Source organism: Apis laboriosa, unplaced genomic scaffold (genome assembly GCF_014066325.1).
Source record: "Apis laboriosa isolate Shangri-la unplaced genomic scaffold, ASM1406632v1 scaffold645_cov152, whole genome shotgun sequence".
Lineage (NCBI taxonomy): Eukaryota > Metazoa > Arthropoda > Insecta > Hymenoptera > Apidae > Apis > Apis laboriosa.
In genome coordinates this window covers 170000-194184 of record NW_025223999.1, presented here as the reverse complement: position 1 = coordinate 194184, position 24185 = coordinate 170000, and the positions used below count along the sequence as shown (strand labels likewise).

At 26.5% G+C, this 24185-nt stretch overlaps 1 protein-coding gene and 1 long non-coding RNA gene across 4 annotated transcripts in view; one reads left to right on the top strand and one right to left on the bottom strand.

The window, feature by feature from the left end:
* LOC122718470 (calcium/calmodulin-dependent 3',5'-cyclic nucleotide phosphodiesterase 1-like) overlaps positions 1-24185 on the top strand; it is a 179833-nt gene that overhangs the window by 4620 nt on the left and 151028 nt on the right. The gene's annotated exons all lie outside the window — the stretch shown is intronic.
* The window catches only part of LOC122718474, a 73645-nt gene continuing 67114 nt past the window's right edge, over positions 17655-24185 (bottom strand). The window contains exons 4-6 of one of the 2 annotated variants that reach the window (XR_006347391.1): positions 18585-18692; positions 18419-18525; positions 17655-17994 (exon numbers count right to left, since the gene is read on the bottom strand). This is a non-coding gene — a long non-coding RNA (uncharacterized LOC122718474). The remainder of the gene's footprint in view (positions 17995-18418; positions 18526-18584; positions 18693-24185) is intronic. The other variant, XR_006347390.1, reaches the window with a different exon arrangement.

The window sequence follows — 24185 nt, the reverse complement described above, 5'->3', positions numbered from 1 at the left end:
CTAAAAATACTTGTGATGTGTAAACATATGATTATAATGAAAATTGTTTGCTATTGCATATTATCATATGAATATTTTTAACATATGTAATACATTTAATATAATTATATTAAAATATTACCATATTATTAATAAATTTTTTATAAAAATTATTAACTAGTACTATTAATTAAATTATTATATAATAATTAAACATATAAAATATTGATTTATATATTTTTTTATTTAAGAACTTTCATTAAAAAGATGTTATAGTCATTCATATGTAATTGAAACTTTTATACCAAAAAAGGAAGATAAAATACATGAAATACATATGCATGTATATTAAGAAATCTCGTTTACTCGTTTGAAAAAGTTTTAAACAACATGTCGTTTCCGAGAAACCCTGTAGCAGATAAAGAAATCTTTTAATGTAATAATGCTACCAGTGTAAAGACATTAAATGAATAATATATGGTTAAAAAATTCTGAAGAATTAAATCATTTTAATTCGCTTCTAACTTTCCTTTATATTCATAAATAAAAATGAATTTTCATATATTTTTATTCATTTTTAATTAAATTGAAATACTGATATAATAGATATGGTGATATAAAATGGAAAATATTAAATATATAAAAGAAATATTATTTAACGTTTTATTGCATATGATAGTGTGATCGGCAAATAAAATAAAATTTAGGAAATAAAAATGATTATTTATAAAATTATTAAAGTTAAAATGTTAGCGAAAATATAAATAAATGAAGTATGAATTTTAGATAAAATTTTTAAATGAAAAGAAATTTGCAATCAGAATGATTAATATATCATTGATTGAAAATAAATTATTATTATTATTATTATTATTATCACTATTGCACAAATATATAAAATAATTTATAGGCATTATCACAGAATTAGTCTACGTTCAAACATCGTTCTAACTTCCAAGTTATATGGGATTAAAGAGATTTAAATCGACTATATAGTTGACAAACTGACAACACGATCCTTTTAAGCTCTCGAGTTGCAACCACATCTCTACTATTATGTTCTTCGTGTTAAATCATACCAAACATTACAAAATTATAAGTTCAACATCTTCAAACTGTTTTTAAACGATATTTCAAATTTTTATCAGCATTTGATTCAATTGAAAAAAAATGATCTTTACATGTACTAAAATTACTTTTTTACATATTCATATTGAAATAGCAATAAAATAATATAAGACTAAAATAATATCACAATGAATGATATAGTAAAAACAAGAATGAAGAAACCAAACAAAATCCTTTTGGCATTTCAAAATTTAATTTCATAGAAATTTTCTTGAAAACAGAATTTGGAAGATTAAAAAATATATTTTTTACTATTAGAAAAGAATCATACAATTTTATTTATAATTTTCTCTCTTCTATAGTAAAATGTTTAATTTTTAATTATTTAATAATTTTAATAATTCGAACTTTATTTACTAATTTTAAAACCGTATTCTGTGATCGACATACCGCAAGAAAAAAATCCTTTCTGCTAAGGAAACTTTCTTCAGACTCATCTTTTACTCTAGGCAGCGTGGAGGAAACCTCTGTTATTTACTTGGAAGCTCTAATTCAGTTAAACGACAGGTCCAGGTTAATCGTTGACCCCGAACCTCTCGACGCGATTTCCTATAAATAACCGGCACTTTACTCCGATGAAATGCATTTCTTTTGCATTTTTTCCTTTTTTTCATTCGCGATTCATAGATATTTTTATTTTTTAACGATATTCGAAACGTTCTACAAACGGAAAATATTACATACCATTTAATCAATTAATTAAAAATTTAACTAATAACTAAATAAGTATATATAATATTTGAAATGGAATATTTAAATTAATTTAGTTTCAATTAATTAAGTCGAAAATCATCAGATCTAATTATACATAAGAAATGTATTATAGCAATATAAAATATAGAATATTAATAAAATAAATAGTAATTTAATCATTCGAAATAATATTATTTTAATCAGATTGATATTATTGCGTAATTGTTTGATTATGTAAATCATATGATTAGTAAAGTTGATTATTGAATTCATTTTGCAAATATCATATTGATTTTTGTTTTTATAAATTTTTATAAAAATTTTATTATAATTACAACTGCACAATCTATTATTATTTTTATCATTCATACAAGTAAATAATTTATATACATATTATATTATATACAATTTATATTTACCAATATAACACATTCATTCATTTCTGCCTTTAATAATTAATCACTTATCGATTAATTTACTTGATAATTAATAATATTTGACATTTATTATTGACAATTTCAAATTATTTTTGAACCAAATATATTATAAAGGGCAAAGTCATGTTTTTTGCCCATTGTTAAAAAGAACAATGGAACGAACGAAGTGTAAAACTTTCCGACATTTGCATCCGGACATCTATTCCGACTTTAATTTCTCCCAGATCGATGTAATACGAATCCTGTTTCATCAAGCAAAAGTTCAATAGATTAACCTCAATTCATTAATAGTTTAACTCATTTCGTGCGCAATCTGAAAAGCCGCGCAATATTAGAAGATCAATTTCCCAATTCTAGAAACGCATAACTTAGCTGCTCAAGCTGCAAATTTTCCGGCATGAATGCATACACACTAACTGAATCATTTACGGAGATCCTGACTTACATTCTCGCATAATTATAATCGTGATGGCATAGATTCGTTCACTTTAGAAATGTATTGAAACAAAATAGAAGAAAAATATAAATTAAATTTATTTTTAAAAATAATTGTATCAATCTAAAATTTATATTTATAATTTATAATTTATATATAATTTCTATTTTGATTCGAAAGTTTTATGTTTTAATATATAATAAAATAATTTTAATGTATTCTATTTATTATTATTATCGAAAATTCATAAAAATTTATTTACATACTTTTACTTTAATAATTATCAAATAATTTCACTTTAAATTTAATATTTCTCATATATATATATATATATAATATTCGATCATTCCAAAAAATTCCAATAATAAAAAATAAGTAATAATCTAACCCACTCACTAAATAATAATAATATCAATTCAAAAAAAATGTTTTTAAACTTTCATAGGAATACATTAAACTTTCATAGGAATACAGAAAATATTGTCATCATATAGGATATTCAAAATAATATAGGATCAATATTATAAGATATTCAATTACAATGGAAGCGAATTGAAAGGAAAAATGAAAAAATAAAGAAAAAAAATGTCAGAAAAAATTTATACTGTGAACATTTCCGTTATCTGGCCTTGTTCCCTAAATTATAACTGTATCGTGGCAATAAATTTTATTTCGGGCCGCGAAATAGCCTCCTATTTCGTGTTGCATTCGCGATCATTTTCATAACGCTGTATTCGTTCTGTTGTTTTGATAAAAGGTTGATTACGTGTCAAAAATTTCTATGGCGTTTTTCATGAATTGGTGTAACTCTGCTGACATAAAAAACAGCAATATTTCGAAAATTATAGAATAGAATAGACAATGGATTTTGTTTATTGTTTTTCCTAAAATCACTGAAGGATTATGATCTACATTACATGAAAAATATAACAAAACATTTCTATTATTAATTCATTATCAATTAATAATTGAACAACGAAATTACAATAAAAATCTGAAACCTGTCAATTACAGTCTTTTATTATCAACTATTAAATTGCACCATATATTATGACTTGCCAAATAAAGTAAAGCCAATTCATAAAAATGATTTGATGGAGAAATTTTTCCGTCAAGACAATCGCGATTTATTTCCATGGCCAGGAATCGAACACGTAGAATCGTAAAATCGACAATGACGATCGTTTCGTGAATTTATCGCGCTTCCATTTTAAGTTTGAGACGAAGTTAAGACGCTTTTATCCAACTGTGGTGACGATCCTCGTCTTTAGCTAGCCGAGTTCCTAGTACTTCGTGAATAAACACCGATCAACATTCATAAACTCGAGATACTTCCTATCTACCCCAGAAACTTTCTCACCTAGTTGGCTTTTTTTCTTTTACTCTCCTTTCTCTTGAGGAATATAATTTACTACTGGCACCGAAAGCTGTAAGGGTGCATACATTTAAGGGATCCACTACGTATCCGTGCCTGGAATTTTTATCTTAACTTTTCGAATTTATGACACCTTTTCTTACGCGATCTGGCAAACGTTCGTCTCTGCTTTTTCGGTGGACGTGGCCAATTTTCGTCGAATTTCTTTTATCGAGAAAGATCATTGATTAAATTAAAATATGGAATGAGTGGAATGATCTGATAGAATGGTGAAATGGAATCGAAAAATGTTCGGTCTTTGAGATACGATTATTTCGAAAATTCGAAATTGTGTTAGAAACGTGCATAATATAAAAGTTGTCAGTTTTATTAATATTACGATATTCAAAAGTCGACAATTAATTATTAATCTTCTATTAATCTGTTGCAATTAATAATATAACAGAAGAAGAAGAATTAATTAATTATTGTCTTAATAATAAAACAGTAAATACAGTTTAAGAATTAAATATATTGCAATATAATTCGTATACTTAAAAAAGATAAGATTCGAAGGATAGAAAATCTTTGATCAATTATTAGTCAATCTACAGAAAGTCAAATTGTTATTTGTTTCTGTACTTCTTTTCTTTTTCTTTTTCTATTATGAATATACTTATTTTCTACTCTCTTCTTATTTTGAACGTAGTTGGGAAAGAGTTGGAAAATTTCTTTTTTCTTCGGGGAAAATTCTTTTGTTCGCCCAACTAATGGAAGAACAGAGTAACTCTGAAGCAAAATAAGAGGTTTCGGATTAAACTTTCTATTCGTAATAAGAGTGAGAGGTAAGTCTCTGTTTGGGGTAAGATTACTCTAATGTTGGCAATTTCTTTGGGTAAGACAATTTTACTTAAATTACTTTTTGATTATGTAAGATGTTTTATAAAACTTTCAACGATATAACTTTCACCATTCATACACCAACCTACTTATCTTGCCACACTTAACTTGTGCACACTAAAATAAATTCATTCCTTTATCTAAAGCATTCTTTTGTGAAGTCAAAAACAGATTTCATTTATTTGATAGAATTCTAATATTATTCTATGAGATTAAAAGATTTAAAAAATTTTTTTCCATTAAAAAAAATCGTTAAACCAACTAAAGTACGAAGTGATTTTATGATAAAAATGCAAACTTTGAAGAACTACGTTTATATTTGTAATAAAATGAAGTGTTTTCCTGTTCGATTATCTGAATGTTCAAAGTTTTCTTACTTAACAAGATAATTCAATTTCCTCGAACGAATCTTCTTGAATAATATCGACTTGTACAAGTTTTTTTTATTATGAAAATTTATCGTTTTAATTTGTCAAGAGAATTTGCTTATTTATCGATAAATCTTAATATTGTAACATTGATATTTACATCGAATTTATTTGAATCGAATCGAGGAATACTGTATTACATTGTCTCGTGCTCTATTATTTCATTAGTACAAATATGATAATTGACAGATAATTGAACGCTCATATATTTCATATTATATTATCTTGTTCTGTTTAATTGCGCAAATTTCTGATTGAAAGAAATGATATTTACATCAACATTAGATAGAAATGACAATCAATTTTCGAAGCAATTAAATCTGAAAAAAGATAAATCTTTATTTTGTCTTTTTAGAAGAAATAAATATATTGTATATTGTATAAATATACGTATATTTAGGTGTTGCATAGATATGGCTAAAATATTACAAATTTCAATGTATTAAATGTAATCTCTCTCTTGCAAGATACGAAGTTTTTCAAGCATTATTGTGTTGTTTTATATGACCTACTTAGTTGCATCGAATATATCATAAAATAAATAAATCCCCTCGAAATAAAAAAACGAATAACATTTATTCGTTTCATGCAGCATGCAATTATTAACTCACTGTAACAAAGTAATTTATCTTTTAAAAGATTTAATTTGTAATTTATCTGCGCTGATGATGTAAAAATATTATATCAATCTTGGTGAAAAGCTTTTATTATTTAAATTTTTTCTTTTGTAATTTATTATTATTATTAAAATTCATTTTTTTTTTAAAAACGAACTTTCGTGCTTGAAGAATTACTTGTCAATTGTGGAAAAAAAACAGGGAAAATCGCGATACACGTGATACAAATAAATTGTCCTCAAGTATCTCGATGAAAGAAAAGGATCGCTACTATCACATATCACACGTATCAGCGAACACTGGCTAACATTCTAACAATATATCCTCTCTTGACATTTAATTAATCTGTTCATATAATAAACCAGTCTTTTCTCTACTTTAATTTCAACGATCTTGTTTTTTCTGTAAAAAAAAAAAAAAAAAATCAATTGCACCAGTATAGATACGTATTTAAATACTTGTAAGTTACAAATGCAATTGTAAAACTTTTATCGAACAATATTTCCATCTTTCCACATAAAATAAAAAGAAGTGAAATAAATATATAGACTATAAAAGTTTGTAAGTTACATTTATCTTATTCTTAACTTGCACTTTTAACATTTTCTATATTTCGTTGACTTTTAATGGCTTTTATGATATCAACTATATCTGAATTGAAACTTTCTTTAATTTATCTCTATACAATTCTCGAAAAATATGAAATATGAAATATTACTTCTTTTCAAATGTAATAATGTAACTTTTTTTTTTTTACATTGTTTTATCTTGACATTTTCTATGCTCTCGTGTTACAATTTTTATGGTAAACAAACTTTGTAAGATATTTTTCATTACGTGTTAAATATTTTCGTATCGAATCGAATAAAACAAATTTTTTCAAAAATGTTTCTTCGGCATAGTCTGTTAATTACATCTGTGAAAAGCAACAATTAAAACACGAAAAACAACGAGATACAATAAATTACGAGCCGTTAAACACGGTTCGCAATTTTTCGTGAAAAATAATAATATTATCGTGTACATTTCAATTGTCCTCTCCAACAAACCCATTACCGGATTTTTTTTTTCTTTCCCTCTGTTTAAAAAATCATTTTTATTCGACCACTGCCTTCGTCGAAACCATAAATTCGTCCCACTCGTTCGAGATTTCGCTATTTTTTTATTCTTTTTTCGTTCATAGGTTTTTTAAACGGCTACTTTTCCATTCCTTTTCCATTGGGTATCATTTTCCACCAGATGGTTATTATCCATCCGAATACGCGATTTATGAAGCGGACGCTTGCCTGTGCATGATTTTGATTAATCGCCGTGTACGAACGGCGACGTTTAATTTATGAATAGAACGTCTATACGCGATGAGACACGTAATTGGAATGAGTTGTGGAACGAGTTTAATCGGGTGAACGATAGGAGGGGGAAAAATTGAATTTAGTATGCGGTTGATCGTTGATATACATACACGAGTAACGTGTTTGTAAATTTTACCTTTTGCTTTGTTATTAATCGAGAAAGGTAGATGAAATAAATGACGTACGAAATTTTTTTAATTAAATGAATAAAAGGCAAGGAGAGTTTTTTAACGATAATTAAAAAATCGTTGTATCGATACATTGCAAAAAATATATTTATCATACAAAAATAGATTTAAAAGATAAAATTAATTTTTATATATTCTCCATGCTTTTGATTTTTAAAATTGTTTCATAGTATCATCGATGGTTTCTAAGATATTTGGATTAAAGGACACTGATTCAGATATATCTTAGGAGAATGAGAATTTTTATTAAAAATAATATTTAATTACAAATGAAAGTAGAGAATTTCGAAAAATCTCGAAATGTTTATCGTGATCTTGCGAGATAGGATAAAATAAATTCCACAAAACGTATATAATAATACATCTTATCAATTTTTATAAATTAAAAGAGTTATAAACTTAAACTTCTACATTAACTTCCTAACAAAAGAGAGATGAGATGTCAAATTGCGTGCACCCATAATCGCACACCCATTTCATGTTACCTCTGCTTTGTGGAAGTTTGAATACCGCAATCTCGATGTCATAGGAGCTCGAACTTCATGATTCCAAGTCTATGCAAACCAGATCAAATCATTCTACGGTAGAATTGGCACTGGACAACCATTGATTTGCAAATTTCCAAATCTCAAACCTTGAATAGCAAAGTTACACTTTTGATTTTAATCTCTAATCTTCCCAAATCTAGTTATTTTGGAATGTTAGACTTTTAAATTTCAAATGAAATATTTTAGAGTATTGCAATCCTAGACCAAACAAAGAACTTTCAGTTTTAGAATTCATATAAACCATAAAATAAAATTTTTAAATTTCAAATTCTATGACAGCTCTCGAATCTCAGATCCCAAGCTATAAAATCTTCAAGAGTTCAAGTTATAAAACTTCCAGATTTCCAGATCTCAAATTGTAAAATCGTCAAGACATAAATCATAGAATAAATTTTACAATGCAAGGTTTAAATTATAGAAATTATCTTGAAAACTCAGATTTAATTTTATAAAAACTTATAAATCTCGAATCTTAAACTATACAATCTTTGCAGATACCACAAGAATTTTTAGACAATAGATTCCAAATTATAAAAGATCAAAGGAGCACAGGTTTCACAGATTTTGAAAATTGCCAAATATTCTTAGGAAAATTCAAGCACTTCGATCTTGTAACTTGAAGAGTAATCGTTACGTGGTTCGTGACAAGGATTTTACACCCTTGTAAAATGGAGTTTGTATCATGGAGTTTGAGAGATTAAAACATCGAGCTTGTGGTATTGGAAGTCCAACACAGCAAAAGCAAATTGAGGAAAGTCACACGATTCCGTGTACATAAAGTTTGGAATGCGATGTGGATTTTACTACTTTAGACTCGTGCATAGCTCACCTTAGTGTATCGTGAAATTCAATATCACGCGATCATCAATTATTTCTTTCTCAAATAAAAACTTTCGCGTTTCAAAACCCGTTCATTTATAAAAATAAATTAGATTTAGATTTACACTTTCTACATAATTTTTTTTTAAAATGGACGTGCATTTCTTAATAAAATAAAATATTTTACCAACATTATTTGTTTATTTAATCTAATTCTTTCCCTTCTCATAATTATCAAGGATTTAACTTAGAATTAATCCGCATAGACCATTTCACAGTTGAATCATTACTGAGCTCGATGGATAAATTCCAACATGCGGAGGTATTCGATTACTACATGATATATTTAATCTCCCTTCACTGCAAATATATAATAGGTATATATAATCTACAAATACGACGAAACGAAAAATCTGCAAAAAGATCGCTCTGCGAAGATCTATTTTACGATCATTAATTTTTTTCCAACTGCTATCTCTCATCAACTACCAGAATTTGCCTCTGTACCTTTTATGAAACGTTATATCCCGTTACTCGTTTAATTCAATTGTATCAATTTTATCAGAGGAACCACAGGATTCACGAGGATTTCGTTTATCTCATCGATCGGGCCGAACAATATTTCTATTACAGTATCGAGAGATCGTCGAATTTCACTTCACTTTCTCGAATTCACTATTTATCACTATCAGCTTTTAACGTAAATTAATCTTTAACAAATCGGAAGATATTACATACGTTATTTCTTTGGGAGAAAAAAATTCGATATTTAAAATTTATAGATTTTTTTTATATTCTCTGAATGTCTGTCGTTTTTTATTTTATTATTAACTGATTTCGATGAAATTTTCAACATATTAATTTATTCGTGGAATAGTTTTGAAAAGATTCTAAGTAACAAATAAAAAAGTTAAGGCTTATGCAAAAAGATATAATATAGCACGGATTATGATATTTGAAAAATATTTGAAGTAAATTTTTACTTACACTCTATACACAAATAAATATCTAAAGTAATTGAAGTTTGCATTAGATTAAGGTAATTATAACCAAAATACATCTTTCCTTTAAAAATGTGTAAAAAAAAAAATCATTTTGTTTATTTTAATCGTTTATGAATAATTTTTACATTAATATATTTTGAAAATTGTTTTTGATGCTGTAATAAAACTAAAATTGAATTGATTTTATATCCATTATACTCGTTTATTAATTCGACGATCTATGAATTTCATTTTCTTTCATATCTTGAAAAGGATAGTACGAGTGCTCACTTCATCACGGACAATAAAGTGAAGAAAATACTAGAATTTTTGATTCAGAATAGAATGCAGGAATATTTTACTGATGGAATGAAAGAGTTTTTCATATATCGGGGAAGAAATTAAAATAAGGATTTAAAAGCTAATAAATTATATTTTTATTTATTTCTATTTTAATTATTTTTAAATTAGAATTAGAAGATAATCGAAATTTCTTTCAAAATCAATAATAGAGATTCTGATAATTAATTTTTACTTTACTTCTTCGTAGAGAATAAAGGCAAACAGAACTTCATTTATCGAAAATTTTCATTAATGTTCAATTTACCGAATACTAAGTTAAACTTCTATTATCCGAACTAGTGGCTTACATGAATTTCAATTACATGAATATTTGTTGAATGAAAACGAAGAGTAATCAAATGATTCAAAATAAATAAATAAATAAATATATCTAATTAAATTCATTTAAATTCGAATCTAAACTTCCATCACACTATCTATCTTATTCCAAGAACCTTTACATTTGTCCTCCATCAGATTCATACGAATTTTAATCTTCTCATCAAATCAATAAAAAAATAAAACGCGAAGCAAAAATAAATAATAAATCCCTAATTGAATATACCCAAGATAGAAACATTGCCCACAAAAGAAAAAAGAAGAAAGAAAAGTGGAGAGTGAAAGAGAAGGAAAGGGAATCCTCTTTGGGAATCGATTTGGTTTGAAAATCAGATTCGAGAGGGAAGTGGCAATATGTTATTCCGATCAGGGACAAGCGTAGAATCACTCCTTTTCCTCGTTTGCGCCTCGACGACCGCCTTCGGTCTCCCGGAATGATCGATATCCCTTGTATTCGAATACAATTTGAATCAAGCCGGATTGCGTCTATTAGATTTACAAAGGCTTCACAGACTTGCAAATGAAAAGGAGAGGAAGAGGTCGGGAAGAATCAGACCGAGCACGGGCCGTGGAATTTATTGGATAGTCAGTGCTTTTAACGCGATTCGATAAGCTGGAATCAATGGCCGGCCGAACATCGTGGCCGCCCCCATTCCCGATCGACGTCCATCGAAATTCGTTTCCGGAATCGGGATCGATTCTCGTACTCTCGCCCTTGTTTTCGTTTCTATTGTCTGACCCATGACAGAGAAACACATTCGGCCAACCTATGATTCGGTTTGACTCGAATATAATCCGAATTCAGAATTTGAAAAAAAGAATGTTGTAGTATTCTTGAAGAAAAATTGGGAGAATAAAATGAAGAAAGATTCGTTTTTCGGTGTAAAATAGAACGATTGAAAAAGTGTTTGAAAAGAAGAATCGTTAGTGTTGGGAGAAAGTTTGAGGATTGGAGAAGTATTCGATTTGTGTAGTATTGTATTGTTGAGAGTTTTTTGGAGAATTGTTGGACAGATTGTTATAACAGAATTTCAATAATTGTAATTTTAGGAAAAAAGGAAAATTAAAATTTTATTTGAAGTAATTATTTTTATCCGTTTATTCTTTGTTCTCAAAAGAAACAAAATTGAGAGGTATTCAATTACAAAGAATGGTAGTGACGATTAATGTGTGCTATTGTTCGAGTTTCTGAAGAGTTATTAGACTTGTAATAGAAACTTGATAATTGCTATGTATTGAAAAGGATAAATATTGAGGAAAAATTGTGTTTTAATTGCTGAAGCCATAGTATTGTTTTTATCCATTCATTCTAATTTAGTTTAGTTCTTTTACTTTGAAATTATAAAATTAATTGGTCATAAATGCCAAAATAAAAAATAAAGTAAATATAAAGTAATAATAAAATAAGAAGAATATACAACCACTTTTTTCCCTATTACAATTCCAATATTATCAAGATCATTAAACTCAAATAATCAAATAATAAATTTCAAATACAAATAACTCTAACATATTACTTTCTTACTTATAAAAACAATAGAAAAGAAACGAAAGAGAATAGCGTGGCAGATTCCAATTCATCAAATCTCGAAAAACTCGATCTCCCAAGGGAGGATTCGAGACACCTATTTTTCGAGCTACCATTGCATCAAGGTAGTTACCGAATCCCAGAAGCTCTGTTCTTTCTTTTTTTTTTTTTCTCGCGTTGAAATCACGAGAACGAGCGGATATCGGTAAACATCCTGGCACATAGGATCTTCTTCCAAGATTTCGAGAGCCCCGTGGTTTTAGTTGGACGTGAAATTGCATTCGAGCAACGCGAGACGAATGAAGGAGGGATCGACCCGAATACCCGGCGGGAGAGTTTCGAAGAGAAAAGAGATTGCGAGGGGAGCGGTAGACAATAAAAATAGAGCGTCGCACAAGCGAATCGGGGCTAGTGGATTGCGATACGAAAACTAAGGCCGACAACTGTGCCATTGAATCGAAGTGATAAGTCGTGACACTGTCCTTTTTTGAATTCACACGAGATGAGATCCTCTGCCATTTTCATTTTTGAGGGTTCTTTTGATGTTTGGTCCATTTTTTTTTTTTTTTTCTTTACGTTTGCATTCAGTTGTCAATGGGAACGACGCAACGTTTCTTGAACGTTTCTATTCGATAAACGTGAATATTATATTTTAACTCTTTGCGGAGAAATAATCTCTTGTCTCTGATTGTTGATAGATAGAGAATATATTTTTTACTTTGTGAAACGAGATTATGAAATTAAAGACTCAGCATAGTAGGAATAAAGGAAAACGTGTATTGTTTTGTGAACATTGTGTACATTAATTTAATTGAATTGAATTTTATTTATTTGTAACTTTAATGTAGCAAAAAATTAAGATTGAGGATTTGGATAAAATAAGATTTGGATAGATAGAAATGATTGAGAAAATAAAATAAATAAAAAATAAATTAAAATTATCTATCTTACATATTGAAGAACATTTTTTGAATTATTTATAAAATAGCTTTGAAAATGATTCAATAAAGGTAAAATTCGAATTAAAATTACATAGGATTAATTAAAAAAAGTTTCACGTTTTCGAAATAAATTTTGGCAATTCGTATCATTAGTTGTAGCACGTGGCTTTAATTGGAGATATAATTTCACAGATATAATTGGATATAACTATGTCGCATGAACGCATAATTACCAAAGCGTATTTCGAATTATCGACGATAAGAAATTATCGTGCAATTGATTATGTGTCTAGGCTGGGATTATAAACGCAGCTGTTATTGTCTCTTACCTAACCCCCCCATATTCACTAGGAAAATCTCGTTATTGGCTATCAAACTTTCAAATATCAAATTCTATTTGTCGGACGATAGATTTTTTTTTTTATATTAGTTACACATAGCTGGTAAATTTGAGTAAAAAATATTTTAAATTGTTTTATCTATTTTTTAATTAATAAATAATTATACGAATATTTCTACCAGCGAATTTTAATTAATAATTATAAATATAATCATATGTATAAAAAATTTGATAATTTATAGTTTGAATTTGATAAAATAAACTACTTTTAATTTAATCATAGAAAAGTAAATTAAAATAATGAATGAACGAATAAATTCATTTTCATGCACACTTGAAAAATATACAATATTTATAAAGGAAAATACGCGAACATATGAGATAAATAATAAAAATGTTTTTTTTTATTTATTTCACTTTATTGAATATTTAATATATTTTCAAATATCGAAAGCAATTCTCTGAATCATTATATAATGAATTTTTCACGAAACGAGATGCTATAATATTATAGTTTTATGTATCATTATGTAAATTATGTTATCATGGATCCTCTAATATGTGCCATTTAATCGGAAAAAGCTTGTGTGATGGATAAAACTGAAGTGAAATTCTATTTAAATGCTTTGAAAGTCTGAGTGCTCGGTCTGTTCGTGTCGTATTAAATCAATAACTTGTTGAGTTCGATGTTGGAGTGATTTCATAGTTATGAATTGTATATTTCATATATTTTGTTTAACAAAATGTATGTTATGTTGAATTTAAAAGTTTGGCAATTATTTATTAATTAAGATTGTTTCCCTTACTTATGACTATACCGTTACATCGTGTTGTACATGTATATGCAACGAGAAGTAGAAATTTTGAGATAGAGAATAGTAATTTTACCCTGTGGAATTAACGCTACATCGGTGGTGTACATTACAAGACAGAAATAGTATTCTTCAGGGATTAATTAATTTTAATTACTCAATTGCAATCCTCCTCTCTTTTCGTTATTACAAGTGATCTATATGCTCGTGGGCTAAATTTTGTGCTAGATTAATTATAAATACAGTATACATATAATACAATGTTCTAGAAAAATAATAATAAAAAAAAAAAATTTCATCTGAAAATAAAACTACAACACTCTTCCAGTTTGAATAAAAATATTTATTTTATTATACACAGAACTATATTATATTTGTTTTAGAATTCGCTATTTTCCATAAAAATAAATTTTCTTTTCTAAAATTCGTATTTCAATTTTCAAGTCAAGTAAAGAACTCACAAGATATGCGGAAGAGAAAACGCGAGATATTGGCATCGTATGCAAGCACAAAAATCGATTTTAATAAGTGAATAGTAAAAGAACAGTGCTGGTATTTTTCAAGAGAAATTGAAAAGCATCCGTAAAACCGAAAACTGATTATTTTCCTGACAAATACGAGTGAATACGAGTAATTTCAACTTTTAGAAAATCACTTTCAAGACTTCGGGACTCGTCTTCGTAAAGAAATCATGGAAGATCGTCCTATCAAAAGTTTTATAACGCTTGCTTGAATTTTATAATGATGTTTGCGAATTGTTAGTTAATGTATAATTTTATTCTATATAGTGAGAAATTAAAAAATCTTAAATTAAGATTTATGGAATTTTATTTATATTATTTTTTTTTAAAATTAACTTCATGATAGCTAAAAGTTTGAAATTTTAAAAAAGATGTTTGATTAATCAAAATAATAAATTAATATTTACAAAATTTCTTTTAATAATTTGCATCTTTTTAAAAATGTTGTTCTTATTATATTTAGTATTTTACGCGTTACTTTTTTGCTTTAATTATAAATCTTTAAAACAACAATTTTTTCATTATTTCATTTCTTAAAGACAGGATTACTTTTATGAAATACTATAAATGAAAATTTTCTATTTACTACATTGCTACGATTATTTTATTTATTCAAAAAACATATTGCATTATTCAAATAATAATAATAAAAATTGGAATATAAATTCAAATCATTTTTTCATATTGAACAAAATATTATGAAATATGTAAAAACTATTAAACTTCCAACAATGATCTCTAATTTCTAATTTCTACAAACATGTTTCATTTCTAAATACTATATTTTCTACAATTTAATTGTTAATCTGTACAATAATAATCTCATAATAATAAATATTATGAGTAATAAGAAATAATAATTATATAATGAAAAAATTGTTAAATAACAGAGAATATTAAATAATGATTTAAAAGACTTGAAATATTTATACAAATCTAGATAATCTATCTTTAGAAGGAAGAAATTTAGAATGTTAAATTTACAATGAAATATTAATTTATGAAAATATAATCCTTGCAATTCAACGAAAGGGAGAGTAATAAAATGATGATTGTCAATCTTCAGATTATAACTAGGAGAATGATATTTTTGCTTGAACTTTCTGTGCAGAGTTCAAGGATGATTCATTATCAAACCAAAATGGATCGAACGACACTCAAACCGAGAAGAATTCAGCGGAAATTCGCACAATTATTTTCTAATCGAGCAGGTCAAATTGAATTACAACTCAAATCAACCAAGTCAAATCAAATCACAAATTAACGCGAGAATCATCGATTCATCATTCAATAAGGTTGTTTCCTTTTAAAGGATTTTTTTTTTCGAAATATTCAGTGGTTTCATAAATAAATATTGTTTTTTTGTATTATTACCATTTAATATTTTTATTATAATATTATTATTTTTAATTATTTTTAATTATTTATTTTTTTTTAATTATTATTTTTCAAAATGAAACGACAAAATTTTAAATTCCAATTAAAAGATTTAACTATTATTTAAGATATTATTAGAATTTCTTTCATTTTAATTATATAGAATATTTTAAATAAAATTTTATTGTATTTGAAAAATAGAAAGAATCTAATAGAATATCTTAAATTAAAATATTGAGATATTGAGATGACATATGAATTCATAATAAAATTTATTAAGTCGAAAGGAAAGCAAATTAATTGAATTATCGGAAAATTTGATAAAAAATTACTGAATTATTATTTAACGTATTTTTTTGTAACGAATAATTTTTTAAATTTTGATAAAAAAAATTGCATAGAAAAAAAATTATTCAGAAATTACTCTGCGAAGAACCATGAAAGGTATTAAAGGATACCATGTAAAATTTTAATTCATCTGTTCTTTGTACTTAAAACTTTAAAAGGATTATTCCAGAAAAAATAAAAATTCAATATAGTCACAGAATAAAACGAGCAGATTCATTTTCCAATTTAATGAAAGAATCTTTATATTACAAATTGTTCATCTAATATAATAATAATCAGAATATATCATAAATAACTATGTTTATATAGGAAATTAATTATTACATTAAAGGATTATTTTTATGATGATTTTTGTATATAATTGAGAAGAAAAATGTTTCATTTTTCGAGAATATTATCCGGCAAAACTTTTATTTAAAACTCTCTAATCGTTGAAAGCTTTTAAACATTTTCAATTCGAATATGTTTCAATACGTATTACTATTCGAATTCCAATGGAAACCTGCATTTTAAGCATATATCAATCGTTATGATATTATCTTATTTTAAACGTGAATACTTTTTGCAAAAATAACGCTAACACTTGCTCATTATTTCTTTTCATTATTTTCGATACTATCCTTTCAAATATGCAAATACGAGATAAAAGAGTTCCCTGTTCTATTCTAAAATAATATAATCCTTTCCTTCGATTTATATAAAATAAATAACCTTAAATATGGCGCATAATTTATTTTCGTGAAACATTCAAACGAACGGCTGACATGTAAAACTACAAAGACTGGTATGTTAACGCTGGGAGCAATTGACGTGTTTTCTTTCGTCACGAGTCATTGATGTAATATTAAATAGGTGTTCGTTCTGTTTTCGAATGTATTCCATTTCCCAAAAGAGCTACGTATTATCATCCTATTCAATTTTAAACGTTCGTGCGTAATTAATTCCGAACGTGAAACGAAACGAAATTTTAATTGCGAATAAATTATAATCGAATGTTGAGCATAAACTTTTCATTCGAAAGATTGGCAATTTCAGATTTCTTCTATTTCATAGGAAATATTAAATGGAAATTTAATTAACGATATGTTAATTTCGTTTCGTGTCATGTCAAAGAAAAATTGTTAATTAAACTGAATTGGATTGATATTAAATTGGATTGATATTAGATTGATATTAAAAATGATATAAAAAATAATAATGAATAATAATAGAAAATTGTGTTACATACCTTTTCAATCCTTAAAAACTCTAAAGTTTATTTTTCTTCAAAAATGGCATTATCCCAATCGTATCGTAAAACTAATCACGTGTAAATAGATATTTATTATCTATAAACCCACATATATCCCAATAACAAACAAACGATACGATTTACAATGTTAGCTCTTAATTAAACATACATACGTAAAAAAAAAAACTAAACGATGGTTACCACGATGGAAGCACCCTCGTGTAAAAATTAAGCTTCTTAGATAGCTGGTCGGCTTCGTTCCACGATTATTGGATTACTTATACCACTGCTTGTATTCGTACACGGCTGATTATACGTCGAGTTATTCTCCTCGTTGTCACTTTCACTCCTACCTACGCGAACAAGGGATTACAATGATACAGAGACGAGATTTTGCTCGTGTTTCGGACTCGTTGACGGTTGGACGGATGATTTTTCAATTTTCACAGCACTGAGATTTACTTTGAAATGACGCATCAAGGGATTACGGAATAATCGTGGTATTAGGGAGATAAAACCGACGGGAATAGTAAGGTTGATAGCGGATTGATTTAATTCTTGATTAGGTGAATTGAGGTTTGTTAGAGATTGGATATGTAATTAATTTAGTTGAAATGAGCGAGATTTGGGTCATTGAATGATTAGGATAATTTAACGATGTTCATGATTTATTCGTTGAATAGGAATATTGAATCAATTCGAATAGAAATTGAAGAATTGAAAATTTAAAGATTATTGGAAATATTAGTAATCATATAAAATTGTAACATATATTACCATTTAAAATGATTAGACGCTTTGATGAGAATGAGGATAAATTATGATTGTAATATCCATCAATTAATTATTGTAAGGAAATTAATTTAGATGTTTTAATAAATTCACTAAAAAATGATAAACAAAATTATTAAAAAATATTAATAGAATAATTGAGGAAACATACTTATCGTAATATCTTCAAATGGATCTTGATCTTGAGATGATCTTAATCCTCCATTTTTAATCTTCAAGTGATCTCCAAATCAAATCAAATGATCTTCTTCCAGATAATCTGAAATAAAAATATATGTTATTATAATTATAAAATAAAATATATAAAATATATTCCAATATATAATTATTAATAAAAACAATATATAAATTGTATGAAATGTCAATCATTAATAGATTAAACAGATAATAATTTTAGTTTAAGATTATCAAATCTCTCTCATAGAGTATATTTATATTGAATTAAATTAAATTCTAAATATGACTGAATTGGAATTATCTGTGACACACTATATCAATCTTCGGTATTGATTAGTTAGAACAGCAGTCACTAAAACTGTCACTCGAACACGTACATATCTTATAGAACATGTCTAGCTAATAATCATCAATCTCTACATGTAACGTTCTTTGTTCTCCTGCATCTGAAAAGAAGAACAATGAATAACAATCGATTTTTTTTTCAATAAACGCGTAAACAATTCAACATTCGATCATGTAATAAAATCATTTGCTTAATGTCATCACGTTTATTATGGAATGAATGGATTTTGCACGCAATAAAATAATGTACAGAATATAATACACTTGTTAGCAAATTTGGTCGTTCGTGTGGCCTTAACTTAATTAATTCTATTGACTCGATGTCTGTTTGATCTCCAATGATACTAGTTCTTTAATTATTCCGCCATTTACGGGATATTTATCGCAGACGTTAATTGTTGCCTGTTTAAACGATGCATTCATCAGTTAATCGATAAGACACTGATTTAATTTATATCAAATGACGAAATTTAAAATTAACGAATGATTAAAAAAATGGTTACAAATTACGTTAAATAAATTTTTAACGGTACGTAGAAATAAAATAAAATTTATTATATTTTTTTTCTTGATGCAATATTGTATTTATATTTTATTTGAAATAAAATTCAATTTTTACTTTTATGATTCGATAAAACTGTAATTTTTATCTAGAATTGTGAAAATCGTTAAACTGGTAAAAAATCATGTATATGCGATAGTTATATGTGATATCTTTTATTAAAACGCACATTTTAAAAAAACTAGCATATTATTTTTTGAAATTTTTATCGAATAAAATTCATATAATTCACAATGCTGAAAAAAAAAATGATTTCCATTTTAAAAAACAATATCGACCAAGTATTTTTTTAATATATACTAAATATATTTTCAAAATTTCTATCTTCTACCTGATATCTTTAAAATTTTCAATTCACATTTTAATTTCAATATTTCAAATTGCCAATGAACTTGCGCAATCACAAGAGGATCGTCTACTATAGTGCTTCCTTCTATAGCAATTACGAGTTGTTCACCGTAACGATAATCTAACACGTGCGCCGGAAATGGTACCATTTCATTAATAATATGAATTATACATCGCAAATGGGTGTCCTTGGTCCACAAGTCAATAACACATTCTAATCGGAAGCCGATGCACACGCGAACTTCCGTGCATTGTGGTTTCCACGTGCTAGAATAACTCTATCTCCTTCTCGATATGTTGACCACAGAGCAGTGTATTAAGTTCGGCGAATTATATAACGAAAGTGGAAATTTACCGTCTGTTATGATGAACTAATTAGCGAAGCAATTGGGATTGTGCAGAAGAAACAAGATTGAGACAAATATATATGAGATTAATTTGATATGAGATAAATGTGATAGATGAATATTAGTAATTTACGAAGGAAATTAATAAAATTTGGAAAAATGAATTTTCAAAATGGATAAATAGAAATTAATATTGTATAAGAATTAATAATGTATATCATAATATTTACTCGAAAAAATTTCAAAACTTTAATCAAGGAAATTTTAAAGAGTTTAAACTCAAACAATTTCAAAGAAAAGAGATAAATAATTTCAATTTTTAGAAGAAATTTCCAATACTATTTAGCATTGCACGTGAAATTCAAATGTCTTTTGCTTAAGCAAAGTCTATCTCTTGCTAATCTTTATTTTTTTGTAAAATAACTTACTTTTAAATTAACCAATCGAATATTTGTCTTCCTACTGTTCGAGAATCTGGGTTAGTAGTGCTTATTCTAGGTCTCTAGTGGTTCAATAGAATGAAAGATTCAATTCGCAGTTTAATTCAATTCAATCTCCAGGCGTTGTATAAATAAAAACGTTTAACAATCTGCTTAATCTTTTCAATCTTCAGACGATTCTTCATGCATATTTCATTTTTGTTTTTTTAACTCTTGAATAATTCAATAATTAGAATGAGATTAGATTGTCCAGTAATAAGATAAGAAAAGGAATAAGTTGAAGAAATATTATAATTTTTATAATTTGTTATAATTACATGTATATATCAGATATTTTTCTTAATTAATTTTGTTAATTTTCTATTTATATTTTATTTTTATTTTCAGCGTTTATACGATATAGAAATAAGTTCTTTATTAAGTTAAAAGAAGGAATCTTAAATAGAATTTGTATTTTCTTGTTATATTACGAGAAAGTAAAGCTCGAAATAAAGATCTATATCCAATTTATATGATATTTATTTATATTATATATTAACATATAAACAGATAATCTGTCTAATAAATATAAATATAAATAAATAATTAGATAAAGAATGTTAATTTAATACATTGTTCATATATTAAATTCCATATGTCACATGTGGAATGCATCACATGTATTTCAAATGAAATGAATAATATAATTCGAAATAAAATTTCCTGTTAAATAATATTATATTTAATTATCAATCCATTATTATAAAATTTGTAAATAATTTTCATGAATGGATATCGATACGTAATATATATTTAATCGTATATACTATCAATCAATAATAATTTCAGAAATATATTTAAGAGTTAAGTTAACAGTGAAATTTATGAAAGAACTTTTAAAGTTTTTGAAGCTTTTGAAATATAATTTAGTGACAACTTTTCACACTATGAAATATTACAAAATAGAGAATTGGAGTTATAAATTATTAATCGTTATTAATGATTAACGATCGTAAGATGAAATGTAACGTGGAATAATCGTTATTTGAAACTTAATTCTCGCGTTTAAAATTCTCTTTGAAGTTTTTAAAGATTATTCCTCCGTGAATTATACATTTTACGCGGACAAAGCGTTGTAAAAAAGAATCAATTCTCGCCTGACCATATTCCTTATGCACTATGATAAGATGCATAAGGTTCAAGTAGATTGTCAAAGGCTTTTACTTTGCAAAAAGATCTTTTATAAGGTCAGATTTTATATTCCGTTAAAAAGATGTCACGATATATGCATATAAAAAAAGTAGAAATAAGAAAAAATATCGAGATGAAATTTCTTAAATATAATGATATTAAAAGAGATGAAATGACAAATATATTTGTATATGTAAAAATTATCTTTTATAAAACCGATTAAAATATATAAACGTATCATTTTATTAGTTTTTTACTCTGTTATAATATTATTTTGTAATCAATTGAATAATTAAATTTTATTTCTATCAATTGATCAATATTTTCTATTTTTAAATTCAAATTAAAATTATATCTGTAGATTTTTCTTTTTATTTCCTATTCATATGCACTATAATTATATAAATTATTTAAATGTTCATGCGCATATTATTTGCATATTAATAAAATCTGATTTGACTTGTATATTAAAGTATTGTAATGAATAATGTATCAACTCAATATCTATAAACGGAATTTATATTGTTATTAAATTCTAAACGTCATTTGTCACTGTTCAATATCGTTATTTTATTTAAGAAGAACAATACCCACAATAAAATTATATAGATACGTTTAAAAGAAAATAATTTTTTTAAATAAAAATTATTTTAAAAAATACAATTGTTATATAACTTTAATATAAACTTTGATAAATGATTCTGATTTCATTTAATGGTTTATATATTAAATAATATAATTTTTATAAAGCTATACCTTTTTTTTATTTAACTGTTTTCACCTATAAAGATTATATTTCAAATTTAAAAGAAAATGAAAAATAATTTTTTTTTATGTAATCTTATGATCTCACGTAACGCGATTTTATTCAATATTATTTGATATTATAATTTATTAAGTATAAAATTATTTTGAATTCTCGTATAGCAAATGCATCGATCATTATATCCATTAATTCGATAATCGGATATTTATAACATTTTATGCATAAATTGTTTAAAGTTCGCGTTAGAATATTATTTTGACTACCACCGAAAGAAATATGGTTTTTTGTCAAAAGCTTATAACATTGTTTCAAAGGAAGTGATGTTTGACAAGTGCGATGACATTTCATAAAATAATTCCGTGTTTATGTTATAGGTTTTTGAAGTGTGGACGTTGTTTTGACAAAGAACGTTGACACGTGGAAATATAAAACGCGAAAAGCTTCCTTTTGCTCTGTAAGACTTTCAAAACAAGCTTCCTCCTAGACATGACGGGTTTTCAATATATTGGTTTTATACTTAAAAGAATTCGGTTTCCTTGCTTTGAAGAAATTTATTCTGTGGTGTTGCGTTCACATGTGTAAACAGATGAATTTTGTTTAGAAATTCTTTAAAATTCTATCAAATATTCTGTATAATATTAAACTATAAATAAAATAATATTTATTAAATACACGATTTTATAACATTATTTTGTTCTAATCATATTTAACATCACTAATATTGAAACTTTTGATTTGATATTCCTTGCAATATTCGTTTCGTTTTCATATTTGTTTTCGAAATATTTTCCTAATATTTTCATATCATAATAACACAGACATAACATGACGACAAAATTTAACCTAATTTACTATTTTCGTAATATTTCTATAATAATACATACTGTAATATCAAAAGAATAAAAATTAAGCTGATCTAACCCAATTACATTTAATATTACTGTCACCATCGAGAGATTCAAAGAATACTCGTTTCAAGTTTCGAAATTCTCATATTTTCGTAACATTTCCATACCAAAATAACGCGTACGTGACATCGAACAGATGGAGAACGAAGCTGCGCACAAAATGGGGGAATAAATCTCAAGATGGACTACAGATGGGCAGTCGTAAAACGATCGCGCTAATTCAAGACAAGATTTAATGCAATCATTAAAAATGGCTGACGTATTACTGCGTAGTTCCTTCATGTTTATTTGCCCTGAAATTGTAGAATAGCGTGTTCTTCTTGTAATATAGATGCCTCCGGGGATCGTTGAAGATTATCATTTGGCATTAATTCGATTCATATGCAATCGTTGCAACCGGTTCTTCCTTTCGAGGAAAAAAAGGCTCGACGTATTCCTTAACTAATTTCCAACCATTTTCGCCAAGAGGATTATATTGTGCCGCATCTGTTTCTTACACTAGGATTATATCTCGAAGAGAAATAAGAAAGGAGATTGCGAGACTTGGAGAAAGAAACAAAGAGTTACCGCTTTCCCTGAAAGATAGATTTTTAATGCAATTTTTAATAGAATTTCGTGAAATGAGAGCCGGGTAATATATTTCGCAGTAACTCGAGACGACTTTTACTTTATTACGAACTTAAACGTCG